We start from the raw sequence: 16,677 nt of genomic DNA, 5'->3' as shown, positions 1-16,677 counted from the left end.
TCACTGCAGTCCTCTTGCTTGGAAAATCCCATGGACAGAGGAGCCTGGTGGGCTGCAGTCCATGGGGTCACAAAGAGTCGGACACAACTGAGTGACTTCACTTTCACTTTTCACTGTCCTGCATTGGAGAAGGAAATGGCAACCCACTCCGATGTTCTTGCCTGGAGAATCCCAGGGACAGGGGAGCCTGGTGGGCTGCCATCTATGGGGTTGCACAGAGTCAGACATGACTGAAGTGACTTAGCAGTAGCAATGGGAAGCTGCTATATAAAACAAAGAGATCAGCTCAGTGCTCTGTGATGACCTAGAGTGGTGGGATGGGTGGAGGGTGGTGAGAGGGAGGCTCAAGAGGGATATATGTATACTAACAGCAGTACTCTTGCTTGGAAAATCCCATGGACAGAGGAGCCTGGTGGGCTGCAGTCCATGGGGTCACAAAGAGTCGGACACAACTGAGTGACTTCACTTTCACTTTTCACTGTCCTGCATTGGAGAAGGAAATGGCAACCCACTCCGGTGTTCTTGCCTGGAGAATCCCAGGGACAGGGGAGCCTGGTGGGCTGCCGTCTATGGGGTTGCACAGAGTCGGACACGACTGAAGTGACTTAGCAGCAGCAGCAGAGACTCGAAATGGGGGAAGCTCTTTCAGCACTGAAGACACAGGAAGGAGGTAGCATTGGAGCCTGGCCTTGAAGGCTAGTGGTGGTATTTGGACATGGTAGAGCTGGGAGGTAGAAGTCCCTGAGGTGAGTAAAATCATAGATGCAGGAAAGCAACATGTTCTTCAAAGGATTCTTGAGAATTCAGTTTTGATCAGTGGTGCCCAAGTAGGGACTAACTTTGCCCTCCAGGGGACGTGTGGCAATGTTGGCCCTAGTGGTAAAGAACCTGCTTGCCAATGCAAGAGACATAAGAGACATAGGTTCCATCCCTGGGTCGGGAAGATTCCCTGGAGGAGGGCATGGCAACCCACTCCAGTATTCTTGCCTGGAGAATCCCATGGACAGAGGAGCCTGGAGGCCTATAGTCCATAGAGTCACAAAGAGTTGGACATGACTGAAGTGACTTAGCATGTATGCATGGAGACAATTTTGATTGGAACAACTTGGAAAATGCTAATGGCATCCAGCAGAGAGAGCCCACAGATGTTGCTAAATGTCCTTCAGTAGACAAGAAGCCCCTCCAACAGAGGATTATCCAGCTCAAGATGGTAATGGTGCCAAGTCAGACCTCAGTTTCAATGGAGCATTTGGTAAGAAAATTTTCCCCATCCTTCAATTCCTGAGATAAGCACTCACACTTATTACAAGGTTTTCCAGAAATACCATTTCCTCCTCATCATTCATTTCAAGCATCATCTTGCTCAGTTGTTCTGTCGTGTCTGACTCTTTGCGACTCCGTGAACTGTAGCTCACCAGGCTCTTCTGTCTAGAGGATTCCCCAGATGTGAATACTGGAGTGGGTTGTCATTTCCTCCTCCAGGGGATCTTCCTGACCCAGGGATCAAACCTGCATCTCCTGCATTTGTAAGTGGATTTTTTACCACTGAGCCATCAGGAAAGTCTTCAAGCATAATATCATTACCATTTATTGATCACTTACTAGGCACTAGATGAGCTTCCCCAGTGGCTCAGCAGTAAAGAATCTGCCTGCAATGCAGGAGATTCAGGAGATGCCATTTCAGTCCCTGGGTCAGGAAGATCCCATGGAGGAGGGCATGGTAACCCACTCCAACATTCTTGCCTGGAGAATCCCATGGACAGAGAAGCCCGGTAGGCTAGAGTCCTTAGGGTCACAAAGAGTCGGACACGACTGAAGCAACTTCCCACGCAGGCATGCACTAGATGACATGATGAACTCTTTACATGCCTCATCTCATTTTACCCTCAGAACAACGCTCAGAGGTGGGTGGCATTTTAGAGACAAGAAAACTAAGACTCAACAAGACTCAGGCCACACAGCTGCCAAGCTGTGGCAGAGAAAGTAAATCTGGTCCACCCTACACTGCCCCTGCCTGCAAAAGCATTCACTCCCACTCCCTTGACCGACTTCCCTGGTGGTCCAGTGGCTCAGACTCTGCACACCCAATGCAGGGGGCCCAGCTTTGACCCCTGGCCAGGAAACTAGATCCTACTGCAACGGAGACCTGCCGTAGCCAAATGAATTAATTAAATATTTTGAAATTTTTATTTAAAAGCAGCAGTCACCCCCTCAATGACAACGACAGTCAGTTCCATTCATTTTTTATCTCGATAATTTAGGGTTTGTTCATCTGATTCCAAGTCAGTTGGGAGAATTTTCTTACTATCATATTTCCAACTCTTCCTTGAACATAGGAGGTGCTCAATAAAAGAGAGACAGAAAAGAGAGTAATGTCTGCCAGGGGCTGGGGTGAGCAGGAATGGCAGTGACTGCTAATCAATATGGAGTTTCTGTCTGAGGTGACGAAAATGGCCTGTGAATTTTCACAGTTTTGTGACTGTACCAAAAAAATGAACTGTATAACTTTAAAATGTGAAATTGTATGGTACGTAAATTATATCTTAAATACATATAAGCACACAGACATATGTCAACAGACTTCAAACACGGTTGCAGTTTAAGCACATCATCTCTTAAATTTCCTAGGGGCTGAACTTTCAAGACAAAAACAATAATTTGTTGTCATTGCTGGATCAAACCTTTCCTGAAGGCACATATATACATAATATACATGAATGAACGTATAAATGAATGGATCAGTCTAAGCATCTACTACAAGAAACTGTCATGATCAATAACCATTAATTCCCATGATCACTAAGTATAGTTGCTCACTTGCATAGAATTCTAATAGATATATTTTCTCAGTTGAGGCTTTTGACAACCCCAAAGCATTAAAATAGGGCAGAAATGACTATTCATGTTTATTCCAGGGGGAAAATCTCAGAGAGATTTAAGAAACTTTTCTGAGGTTACACAGCTAGGAATGTCCTCCATTTTCTGTTACGTTCTTGAATTCTGGTCATCTGTTCTTCTGTACTTCACACAAGCTTGGCAATCTGGTGAATTTTTTTCCATCTCAGGCCAGATTGTGTGTCTATAAAATATTACCCTTGACCAAACCACAATATCAGACTTCAAACAGAGGTGTAGTATAAACATATCTGTCATAAATTGCCCAGAAGTTGAGCTCTCACAACGAAAATAATAACTTTGTGACACTGGCATGGCTGGATCAAACCTTTCCTGAAGGCTAGAATACTGTGAGACATTTTAGTTATACAGCTGACCAATTCTATTACTTAAGTCAGATTGAATTTCTGTTGAATAGACACACAGAAAACCCCAAGGTCTTGACAGATACACCATCACCCCTTTGGTTCATGTCATATCTATGATGCACCATAGAATTAATCACCTTTGAATCATTTTTATTTGTTCAGGCAACAGATACTTGCAGCTACCTGCCAGAGTCCAAGGTCTTGGGCTTGTGGTCATGAAACAATCTTGCTTACTTCAAGATCAGCTCTGACTATATCTTGGCTCAAAATTCTTTTCAAACACAGCATCTTGGGCTAGATCTGGAAGTGGACTGATTCGTAACATAGCCAGGGCAGGTCTGGGAACTGGCCCAACTTCAGCAGAAATTTGTTCAAATAAAACTGTGATTTGTCAGTGTTATTAGTCTGCAAGCAGTAGCCCTTTGAAGATTCCTTGTTTGCAGGGAGCTTTTCATTTAGTTAATTATAAGGCTGTCACTTGAAGGGTTCCAGAAGCCCCCTTGGTGAAGACTAGAGGGAAGGGATTACATGAGTGCTTTTCTCTCTGCTACAACACCCAAAACATGTGAAAAAGCTTGTTTTAATACCTTCTGCCTGAGGTGAGTACTATCTGTGCTGTGCTGTGCTTAGTCGCTCAGTCATGTCCGACTCTTGGCAACTGCATGGACTGTAGCCCGCTAGGCTCCTCTGTCCATGGGATTCTCCAGGCAAGAATACTGGAGTGGGTTGATACGTCCTCCTGCAGGGGATCTTTACAACCCAGGGATCGAACCCAGGTCTCCCTCATTGCAGGCGGATTCTTTATCAACTGAGCCACCAGGGAAGCCCAAGTATTATCTGACGCTGGCATCAATTTTCTCAGGCTGCCTTTCACAAGGCGACACCAAAGTCTCTACCCCCATGATACCTTGTGACACCATGGGCTGGGAAGCCGGAAAGGGAAGGTTTAAATGCCACCCAACCATTTCCTGGCCCTGTAACCTTGGGACACTTATATAACCTCTTTGTGCCTCGGTAGCCTCCATCTGGAAAATGGGAGAAATAAGAGTAGCTACCTCCTAGGGTTATTATGAAAATTAAATGACATCAGCATGTAAAGGAGAAGGCAATGGCACCCCACTCCAGTACTGTTGCCCGGAAAATCCCATGGATGGAGGACCCTGGTAGGCTGCAGTCCATGGGGTCACTAAGAGTCAGACACAACTGAGCGACTTCACTTTCACTTTCCACTTTCATGCATTGGAGAAGGAAATGGCAACCCGCTCCAGTGTTCTTGCTTGGAGAATCCCAGGGACGGGGAAGCCTGGTAGGCTGCAGTCCATGGGGTCGCACAGAGTCGGACACGACTGAAGTGACTTAGCAGCAGCAGCAGCAGCATGTAAAACATTAAGTTAGGCACCTGGCAGACAATAAAAGTTCAATAAATGCTACCTCTTATCATTGTTACTGTGTTACTATCAATTATCCCCTCCACTGAACAATCTCTTCCTCCTTTGGATCCCCACCACCCATCTTGTCTCCCTCACGTCCTTATCACATGTGCTCTGATATGGTTATTTATGCCCTTGTCAACAGCTCTCGTGATACACTATGAGGCCCTGAAGGCCAAGGCCATGCTGCATGTATTTTTGACACTATTTCCCATTCCCAGTCAGGCTGCAGGAAAGATCCAGGCTGCTGCCTTGCTTCTGTCTGCTTCCCCCCCGCCATCCTGGGTCCTGCAGAGATGTCCCTCGCATCCCTCACCTTTCCCACTCTTCTTGCTCATCACATGCACACACGTTCATGCTCATCTCACAACATGCTTTCAGCCAACGATTAAAAACAAGTGGTATTTATGTAAATGTATGGCTGAGTCCCTTCACTGCTCATCTGAAACTATCACAACATTGTTAACCCGCTATAACCTCAGTAGAAAATGATTTGGGTGTTAAAAAATATAATAAAAAACTTAAAAAAAAGTGTGTTTGGTAGGTATGAAATTTCAAGTATGGAAGGAGAAAAAGTCCTGGTTATCAGTTATACAATATCATGCCTACAATTCACTTAGAATGTGTTGAGAGGGTAGATCTCACATTCTGCGTTTTTTTAACCACAGTTTTTAAAAGAGCAATGAAATACTGATATGTGCTACAGTATGGATGAGCCTTGAAAACACTCTAAGCTTAAGTAGCCAGCCAGACCATGGGACTTCCCTGGAAGTCCAGTGGTTTTACCGCCAAGGGCATGAGTTCAATCCCTGCTTGGGGAAGGAAGTAAGACTCCACAAGTCATGTAGCATGGCCAAATAAATAAATAAGTAAAACCAGACCTGAAAGGCCACGTATCATGTGATTCTTTAATATGCTGCTGCTGCTGCTAAGTCGCTTCAGTCATGTCCGACTCTGTGCGACCCCATAGACGGCAGCCCACCAGGCTCCACCGTCCCTGGGATTCTCCAGGCAAGAACACTGGAGTGGGCTGCCATTTCCTTCTCCAATGCGTGAAAGTGAAAAGTGAAAGGGAAGTCGCTCAGTCGCAACCCCATGGACTGCAGCCCACCAGGCTCCTCCATCCATGGGATTTTCCAGGCAAGAGTACTGGAGTGGGGTGCCATTGCCATAGGCAAATCCATGGAGTAGAAAGTAAATCAGTAATTTCCAGGGCTGAAGGGATAACTGCTCATGGCTATGAGTTTCTTTGGGGATGGCGAAAATGTCCTAATATAAGACAGTGATGATGGATACACATTTCATGAATATACCAAAGCAAATGAACTGTACACTTTCAAATGGGTAATTTTATTGGCATGTAAATTATGTTTCAATAAAGCTGATTTAAAACAAAAACAAACAGCACTGAAAGGACCCAATACCTCTGCAGTGACCTAAATGGGAAGGAAATCCAAAAACAAGGGGATATATGTATTCACAGCTGATGGACTTTGCTATACACTAGAAACTAACACAACATTGTAAAGCAACTATATTTGATTTTTTTTTTTTAAGTTCCCAGAGCCAGGCTAACCCTTCTTGGGGAACCTCTGTCTGCAAGGAATAGAAATGATGGTGGGGAACTGAAGCAGAAACAGACATGATTGGATGGACCCCGAGCAGCAGCTTACACAGGATGGAATGGCTGAGAACTCGAACTGGAAGTAGGGTTGGGATCAGATGACAGGAGCCAAGCTCCCTCCTTGTCTCCCCGAGCGCCCTGTGGAAAGAATATGCTGGACTGTAAGAATGGGCAGAGGCCAGGCCTGGGGAGAACTCTGATTGGCCCAACGTGGTCACGTGACCATCAACAGTCCGTCCCACCAAGACGCAGCCAATGAAGGGAACAAAATTCTCCAAACGGAAATTGAGGTACTTTAAAGAAGAAGGCCGGAGAAGGTAATGGCACCCCACTCCAGTACTCTTGCCTGGAAAATCCCATGGATGGAGGAGCCTGGTAGGCTGCAGTCCATGGGGTCACTAAGAGTCAGACATGACTGAGCGACTTCACTTTCACTTTTCACTTTCATGCATTGGAGAAGGAAATGGCAACCCACTCCAGTGTTCTTGCCTGGAGAATCCCAGGGACGGGGGAGCCTTGTGGGCTGCCATCTATGGGGTTGCACAGAGTCGGACACGACTGAAGCGACTTAGCAGCAGCAGCAGCAAAGAAGAAGGCTGGGCTTCCTGGGTGGCACTAGTGGTAAAGAACCCACCTGCCAATGCAGGAGGCATAAAAGACGTGGCTTCCATCCCTGGATTAGGAAGATCCCCTGGAGGAGGGCATGGCAACCCACTCCAGTGTTCCTGCTTGGAGAATCCCATGGACAGAGGAGACTGGCAGGCTACAGTCCATGGGGTTACAAAGAATCAGACATGACTGAAGCGACTGAGCACGCGAGCACGCATGCAAGGAAGGAGGTTAAAGGCTAGCTGTCTTAGCTCAGGTTGCCATTGCAAAATAGCATAGGCTGAGTGACTACACCAATAGGCATTTACTTCTTACAGTTCTGGAGGCTAAGAAGTCCAAGGTCAAGGTCAAAGTGCCAGGTGATTCGGTTCACCATGAAGGCTTCCTGGCTTGCAGGTGGCCACCTTCCTGCTGTGACCTCACATGGCAGAGCGAGCTCTGATGTCTGTTCTTCTTATAAGGGCATTAATGCCATCGTGGGGGCTCCACCCTCATGAACCCCTCTAAACCTAATCACCTTCCAAAGTCTCCATTCCCTAAAACCATCTTATTAGGGGTTTGGCTTTCAACATAGGAATTCTGGGAGGACAAAAACATTTAGTCCATAACAGAAGTGAATGTGGTAAGTGTCATTCTCACAACTGTGGGTCTGAAAAGTAACGGTGAGGAAGGTCAAAAAGCCCGAAACTAATGACCCCAGGCTCTGCAGTTTTGTATCCTGCAGATACAAAACTTTGCAGACTCTGGTTCCCACTGTCCTTGAGCAGATCCTTGAGCCTCTCTTGGCCTCAGCTGACCCCTCCTGCCTCCTAGGGCTGTTGTCTTGAGAACCCAAGGTCACATGCATAAAGTGACAACAGGATAGCGCTGGCACATGATGGCTGGGACGTGTGGGGTGTTTCCTGCTTGTCTGGTAGGGAGCCTGGCCAGGGCAGGCAAGGGGGGCCAGGTGTCAGTCCTCAGGAGGCAAGTCTGGCCATGGCCAGAGGCCTCCATGCTGGGAGCACGGATGTCAATGTTGCCATGGCAACCACTGATCCCATTTTAATTACTCTTACTGGCCTGAAGTGGAGGCCCTGGGTTCTCAGTCTCAGCCAGGCTGGACGATACAACTCCCCGGCAGAGAAAGGCCAGCTCTGGCAGGGATGTGTGATCACACCTGACAGCCACTCGACTCACAGGGCTTGGCCGAAACCTGACTTGGTGAGTTCACTTGCTGTTCCCCAGGGTAACAGTTCTAGTGCAATGGTCTGATTTACCGGATGCTCTGGTTTTATTAGCATTTTAGAATGCGAGGATATCACCTTTCTTCCCCTTCTTTCTCCTTCTTCCTCCTCCCTCATGAAAACACCTTATTAGGCCTTTTGGGCTCCATTACCTCTTCAATTTTTTTTTTAATATTTATTTACTTATTTTATTTGGCTGCATCAGATATCATTGCATCATGAAAGATCTTTTATTTGCAGCACGCAAAGTCTTACTTGCCACATGTGGGATATAATTCCCTGACCAGGGATTGAACCTGGGTCCCCTACATTGGGAGCACAGAGTCTTAGCCACTGGACCACCAGGGAACTCCCATCTCAGTTTTTTATTTCTGGCCACTCCACTGGCTCCACACACACAGTTAATTTCATCATATCTCTGGACTTTTGTCCCTGCTGTCCCTTCTTCTCTGAGGCCAAACTAGCTTATCCCCACTCCCACAACCAAGGCCTCCTCATCTATTAAAACTTAGCTCAAGAGTCACCTCCTCCAAGAAGTCCTCCCAACCACCTCCTGTCCCTAATTATATGCTCCATTCCTGGACTTCTTTGTATAATGCCATTTATGAACATCCATTTGATATCAATTTATCTATGTCCATGCCTGACTCACCCATGACACCATCACCTCATTTTTGCCATTGAACCTCCAGCTCCGAGGGTGACACATAGCAACAACTCAGCTAAGCAAAGAATGAATCTTGGGAGCTGACTACAGACATATCACAAAGGCAAAGGGACATACTGCCAGCAGGAAAAGTCATACATTATAAGGGGTTGGTTGGAGGAAAATGGCACGGTATCAAGGTCCCCACTCAGCTCCTCCCCCATGGCAGTTCAAGGGCTCTCATATTTCCTCCCTCATGGTCAACCACTTCCCACCTCCAGGCCTCTGCATGTGCTGTTTCCTCTCCCTGGATTGGCCTCCCCTCAAAATGCCCTCCAGGCTCTCCCTGCCTTATTAAACTCCTATATGCACACAGGAGTTATGTATAACTACAGCATCTTCTCTTCTTCCAGGAAGCTTTCCCTGATTCCCTTCTCCCATTTCTTTGGCCTTGCCTATTCCCAGCTTAAAGCCTCTGTCACACTACATAACAGTTACGTGTGGCAGTTCTGTCATTCCCTTTGGATAGTGTGATCTCTAAAGAGCAAAACCTGACTTCTATTCATCAGGGTATTTCCAGGACCTAGTCAGTGCCTAGCACACAGCCGTCAAATTACCCAGTGCTCCATCTTACCCTCCACAGGCTAACCTCCAAGGGCCTCGAACAAATCAGCTCACCTCTGCACGTCTTAGTTTGCATGTCCACAAAACGCTGGTGACAGGTTGTTGTGAAAGTGAAATGTGCATCCAGCATGACGTACGTGCTCAACACAAGTTACGCACCATGACCCTCCAGGGGGGCAACGCTTTAACAACTGTTAAAGGTAAGATGTTGATGAATTCCTGTTATTATGACAAAAGTCTGGCTAGAGGAGGAAGTATGAGATCAAGAGGCTGTTTATTCAGTAAATGGTTAAAGCCTCACCACTATCAGATACAGAAAAGAAAATCTGCTGAGAGTGAAAGGAGAGTGAGAATCTCCCATCACGGATTGACAGCTCACATTCTATTCCCCTCGCCCCACTCCAAAATTCATAACTGCTTTTAGAGCTCAGTTCAGCTCATTTTTATTCAATTTTTGAGTGATGAGCCAAACACGTGGCTCAGAAGTCAAAGCAGCATAAAAGCGTTCACATGCTACAAATGCTGGAGAGGGTGTGGAGAAAAGGGAACCCTCCCACACTGCTGGGAATGTAAACTGGTACAGCCATATGGAAAACAGCATGGAGGTTCCTCAGAAAACGCAAAAGAACTACCATATGACCCAGCAACCCAGCTTCTGGGTATATATCCAATTGTTTGTTGTTGTTCAGTTGCTAAGTCCTGTTGGACTCTGCAACACCATGGATTGTAGCATGCCAGGCTCCTCTGGAGTTGGCTCAGATTCATGTCCAGGGAGTTGGTATGCTATCTGACCATCTCATCCTCTGCTGTCCCCTTCTCATTTTGCCTTCAATCTTTCCAAGCATCAGGTCTTTTCCGAAGAGTTGGCTCTTCGCATCAGGTGGCCAAAGTATTGGAGCTTCAGCTTCAGTATCAGTTCTTCCAATGAATATTCAGGGTTGATTTCCTTTAGGATTGACTGGTTGGATTTCCTTGCAGTCCAAGGGACTCTCAAAGTGTCTTCTCCAGCACCACAATGAGAAAGTGTCAATTCTTCAGCGCTCAGCCTTCCTTATGGCCATGCTCTCACACCTGTACAGGACCACTGGAAAAACCATAGCTTTGACTAGAAGCTATGGACTTTTGTCAGACTGTCTCTTTTTAATACTCAGTCTAGGTTAGTCATAGCTTTTCTTCCAAGGAGCAAGGGTTTTTTAATTTCATGGCTGAAGTCACTATCTGCAGTGATTTTTGAGCCCAAGAAAATAAAATATGTCACTGTTTCCACTTTTTATATCCAGAGAAAACTCTAATTCAAAAAGATGCATACATCCCAATGTTCATTGCAGCACTACTTGCAATAGTCAGGATATGGAAGCCACTTCTATCCACAAATGAATGGAAAAAGAAGATGCGGTACATATACACAATGGAATATTACTCACCTATAAAAACAATGAAATAATGCCATTTGCAGCAACATTGGTGGAGGTCATGTTAAAATGAGATTATCATGTTAAGTGAAGTAAATCAGGGCTTCCCTTGTAGCTCAGCTGGTAAAAGAATCCACCTGCAGTGCAGGAGACCAGGCTTTGATCCCTGGGTCAGGAAGATCCCCTGGAGAAGGGAAAGGCTACCAACTCCAGTATTCTGGCCTGGAGAATTCCATAGACTGTACAGTCCATGGGGTCACAAAGAGTTGGACACAACTGAGTGACTTGCACTTTCACTTGCACTTTTCACAGCTGCTTTACAATGTGGTGTTATTTTCTGTTGCACAGCAAAGTGAATCCACTTATACATAGATCCCCTCTGTTTTGGATTCCCTTCTCCTTTAGCAGAGACATGGATGGACCTAGAGACTGTCACGCAGATGGAAGTAAGTCAAAAAGAGAAACACATCTATGTGGAATCTAAGAGAATGGTGCAGATGAACCTATTTGCAAAGCAGAAACAGAGACACATGTGTAGAGAAAAAAATATATGAACACCCAGAGAGGAAATGGGGGGTGGGATGAAATGGGAGATTGGAATTTACATTCATACACTAATATGCATAAAATAGATAACTAATGAGCACCTCATCCATAGCACAGGGAACTCTACTCAATGCTCTGTAGTGACCTAAACAAATTTTTTAAAGGCACACAGGGAGACCACACCTGTCCCCAGACATCTTGCCCCACACATACACACGATCAATGTATAGCCTCTTGGGGTATTTTTTCTTCATCCTTCCAGTGTGTCCTTAATCAAACACATGTAAATCCAAATGCATACTCCGATCCACCTCTCTTTCTGACACTGTCCCGCACTTGGTTTTCGCCATTCAACACGTCACTCTGGGGACCTTCTCTATCAGGATATGGCATGTGCCATTGTTGGGGGTGGAGAGCGGGCCTTCACAGCTTACATCCCCACCCCCATCAATGGAGCCACATATCCCTCTGGTCTAAAGTGACCTTCCAGAAATGAATTCCAAGTGTGATTTTCTTCTGTTTAAACCCCTTCCACAATTTCCACCACTCTAAAGAAAAACACCAAAACTTCACCTTCTCCCCTACTCTTGCTCCCTGGGCCCAGGCCCCCTGAGACCTTGCCTGACCTGCCTGCTGATCTGTCCACATCCTTCTCCACTTCCTCTCCCACTTTTTCTCTGCTCTGGCCATGCAGATCTCCTGTCCATCCCTCCAAAGACCCAGCCACGAACCCCTTGCCCAAGGCTTTCCCAGAACCATGCAGTTCCCTCTGCTGATCCATGTTCCACCTGCTCCCCTCCTTCAGCTGCTGTCTCCTACTTGTCCTCTGGGTCTCTGCTCTAGCAAGGAGGAACGGGAAAGTGTTCCCTGACCCCTGACACCATGCGCCCCCTCCATTGCATTCCTCACTCCACATGGTATAAAGATACTTTTATCAGCGCCCCCACGTCTAGATGATTAGTGCCCAGGCTCCCCAAGCAGACACACAGCTACAGAGAAGAAGAAACTTGTTCCCCTTGCTCATCACTGAATCCCCAGTGCCTGTAAGCCCTTGGCACTGGTTTGCAGTAGACATGTATATGGAATGAAGGGAGGAGAGTGGTGAGAAAGAGAAAAGGGCAGGGAGGGAGGGAAAGAGGCAAGAGGGAAAGGGAGGAAGCAAGGGTGAGGAGGGCTTGAGAGGAAGGCGAAGAAACAGAGAGAGGGGAGGTGAAGCTGGAGGGAGGAGGTGCGGGGAGGGGCTGGGTATGAAATGGATTTATTAAGCAAACTTCCTGTATCTGGCCCTACACTAGACACTGGGACGGAGGGAGACGGAATGATAAATAGAAAAAAAAAAAAAAAACGCCCTGTTTGCAGTCTAGCTGGAGATGATTCATTTACACAAGAAAATGCAACTAGAGTTCAAGACTACAGAAGATCAGGGCCCAGTGCTAAACAAGCACACCCAGCAAACATACTCATGAAGACTGTGATGCCTGTTCTGACCTATTTATAAAGCATTTCTTCAAAGATTTCATAAACATGTGGTCCCAAGTGCTATATAATTAGAAATCCTAATTCCTATTTCTAAACCTTTGCACTTCACCGTTTCTCTTTAAATGTAAACTATCTTTCTGGGGTTGTTTTTTAATCAAAAAAGCATCTTCATTCGAAATAAAGACCATCATCTTCTGCCCCAAATTTGTATTTAGAGTGTTTAAACTGTTGGTTTAAGGGTGAGTGTCCAGGGCTTCGGCTTTCCTGGTGTCTCAGATGGTAAAGAATCCACCTGCAATGCGGGAGACGTGGGTTCGACTCCTGGGTTGGGAAGATCCGCTGGAGGAGGGCATGCCAACCCACTCCAGTTTTCTTGCCTGGAGAATTCCCATGGACAGAGGAGTCTGGTGGGGTACAGTCCGTGGGGTCACAAAGAGTCAGACACGACTGAGCGACTAAGCTCAGCACAGTTCAGGGCAGCATGAAGCAAAGAGCTAGGCAGCAGCTGGGGGGCTGGGGTCTCCTGGACTGTGAACCAATTTTCTGGGTCATCCTGAGCAATCGATGCCCCGCCCCCCGTGCTTCCAAGGGTTTTGGTTTCCTCTTCCACACAAGGAGCTGAATGAACTGATGAATAAAGGATGTCCCAGCCCTAACAGTGATTATCTCCTTCTGCCCTGGTTATTCCACCCCAAAAGAGAAGACCTCTTAATAAGAGTATGAGCCCCCTTTATTTTTTAAAAAATACTTATTTATTTATTTGGTTGAGCCAAGTCTTAGTTGCTGCGTGCGGGATCTTTTTTCCTTTGTGGCATGCAGGATGCTTAGTTGCAGCGTATGAGATCTAGTTCCCTGACCAGGGATTGAATCCAGGTGCCCTGCATTGGGAGTGCGGAGTCTTAGCCACTGGACCACCAGGGAAGTCCTTTTCTTCACTAGCTGCCCTGAGAATTTCCTCCTCCAAAGAAAAGACGAGTGAGGACATCATTTCAGTTGAGGTTTCTAGAGTGTTTACAGAATCACAGCCTTCCCTCTGCTGGTGTGGACACCCCAGGGGCTACACCCAGTAAATGTCCTCTGAATTAGTGAAATGAATGAATAAATGAACAAACTGACTTAACGAATCTTGCCCAGAAAAGCCAACAAGCTTACCAGCCCCCTGCACAGAGTGGGACTGGGCCCAGTTCCTCAGGGCTTGCACTGCACTGCTTTCTCTGGGAACCAGGTTCTTTATTAATCCAATAAAATATTTATCGAGCATCTGTTATGAACCCAGCACTGAAAAATCTAACATTGAACAGACAAGTCTAAATAATCTTTTAGAACATAAATCAGATCACATTGCTCTCCAACATAAAATCCTTCAGTAGCCTCCTAATACAATAAGTATAAGATTAAGAACTGCCCCCCACCTCTGCTGCCACGGCCTTTAAGGCCATGGTCAAGTCTTTCTCTATGACATTATCTATTGTCACTGTGCTCTTTGTCCCCTAGGCCCAGCTGCACCAGCTGAGATCAGCTGAACCACAGCCAACCCTCAGTCCCAGCTATCATGTGAGAAAGTAACTGTTGATGTAAGGTCCTGAGATGTTTTTGGAGGGGAGAGAGTTATTTGTTACACAGCTTTATTGCAGTAATAGCTGACTGAAACAGAGTGCTGTCGTTTACTAGAAGCCGAATCTTAGGAAAGTCACTTAACCTCTTTGAACCTTAATATGCTTTAAATTTTTTGAAGATATATATGTCTCTTCTCCATTTACCTCCAGTGACAGTGGGATGACAAATAAAAAAGGCTTTGGAAACTGCCAAAACCTGTTGCAAATATAAGATAGACTATTCAGCAACAGTCTTGCCCACCCAGACCCAGAGGAAGGTCCGTGCTGTCCTGACCATGAAGCATGCCTCAGCAGGCCAGTACCAGCCGCCGTATGAAGCCATACGGTGTCCAGCACATACACACTCTGAACCAAGGCCCATAGTCCCAGCCTGACAAAGATTAGGGCTTCAGAGAGACATTTCCACAGGGCAGCAATCAAAAGACATTTTTGCTTCTAAAACTACCTGTGGGAAATTATCATGAATACACACAAGGTTGGCAGCACAAAGCTGCCCATTATAACTTTGTTCATGATGGAAAATGAGAAACAAGCTAAATGTTCAACAACAAGGAACTGGGTACATCCACACGATGGAATATAATACAACCATTCAAAATAATGTCAGCTGGGGAATTTTTTTGCAAGCAATGCTTGTTGGAAAACTAGAAAATTCATGGAGTTGATTCAGGAGCCAATTTGAGCAAAACCACAAAGCAAATAGGCAGAATTTTGGTTCCTCTATTTACGCTTCAATTAAAGAAGCTCTATTTTGATTCATACTATGGATTGAATGTTTATGGCCCCACCTAAATGTATATGTTGAAGCCCTAACCCTCAACATGATAATAATAGGGGATGAGGCTTCGGGGGTGATTAAGATTAGATGAAGTGATGGGGCTGAAGACCTCATGATGGGTTAGTGCCCCTATGAGAACACAGCAAGCAGGTGACTATCTGCAAACCAGGAAGCAAGCTCTCTCAGGAACCAAATTGACTGACATCTTGATTTTGGACTTCCCAGGCTCCAGAACTATAAGAAATAAGTCTCTGTTATTTAAGCCACTCAGTCTATGGTTTTCATTATAGCAGCCCAAGCAGATTAAGACAATCTGTCTAATAAATTTCATTTCCAAAGACAGTGCTTGCAGAAACGGTCCAGGAGCTGCTTAAACAAGTTTGAAAACCATCACTAGAGGAGAATGTCAAGGTGCCTCTGCTGAGTTGTGAAAGGGAAATGGCCAGTTACAAAATAGCTTGTATAGCATTATTTTAGTTTGTAATAAGGAGAGAGAGAGAGAAAAAAAACAGATAAGATAAATATGCCCCAATATGTTAGCAGTGTTTATCACTAGGAGGTAAGATTAAAAGTCTCTTGCTTTGATGAATGCTTTTCTACTTTTTTCAACTCTCTCCTTTTTATTTTTAATCTTTTGGCTGCACCCACATGGCATGTGGGATCTTAGTTCCCTGTTCAAGAATCAAACCTGCACCCTCTGCATTGGCAGCATGGAGCCTTAACCACTGGACCACCAGTTAAAAGTTTCTTTTGATTGCTTTTTGGCTTCCCTGGTGGTTCAGATGGAAAAGAATCTGCCTGCAAATGCAGGAGACCCAGGTTCAATTCATGGGTCAGGAAGATCCCCTGGAGGAGGGCATGACAACCCACTCCAGTACTCTTGCCTGGAGAATCCCATAGACAGAGGAGCCTGGAGGGCTACAGGCCATGGAGTCGCAAAGAGTCAGACATGACTAAGCAACTAACTCTTTTTGATTGCTTCATTTTGCTTATTGAAACATTCTAAATGTTTGGTGATGAATAAAACTATAGGAATAAGAAGCAATACACAAATATACTTTTTCTGTGTGTCTATAATAAATCAGTCATGCCATTATGAGGAAAAGTGAACTCATGGTCTTTGGCATCCCAGAATTAGTCTCTGTAAATGCAATCCCTCCTCCCCTCCCCAACACCCCAGTGGGAACAGAGACACACATCAGCTCAAAGCCTGGAGGGGCAGGCTATCCTCAGAGGTGTGATGAGCACTGGAGAGAAGGCTGCTTACGGAAGGAGTCACCTGACAAGGAAACCAGGGAGCAATGACCACTAAGTGGTCAATCCTAATGTGCCCATTGGCTGGAGTGCAGGTTGGGGAGAGCGTGGGCACCCCCACAGGAAGAGATGCAGTTAAAAATGAAGACTGAGGAGGCAACTTACTAAGT

The 16,677-nt window shown here is 45.8% G+C and overlaps 1 protein-coding gene across 1 annotated transcript in view; it reads right to left on the bottom strand.

Annotated features, from left to right (window-relative positions):
• Positions 1-16,677, bottom strand: part of SHISA9 (shisa family member 9) — a 349,021-nt gene that overhangs the window by 280,979 nt on the left and 51,365 nt on the right. The gene's annotated exons all lie outside the window — the stretch shown is intronic.

This window comes from Bison bison, unplaced genomic scaffold (assembly GCF_000754665.1).
Source record: "Bison bison bison isolate TAMUID 2011002044 unplaced genomic scaffold, Bison_UMD1.0 scf7180017864293, whole genome shotgun sequence".
NCBI classification, from domain to species: Eukaryota; Metazoa; Chordata; class Mammalia; order Artiodactyla; family Bovidae; genus Bison; species Bison bison.
This window is presented reverse-complemented; position numbering and strand designations above follow the sequence as displayed.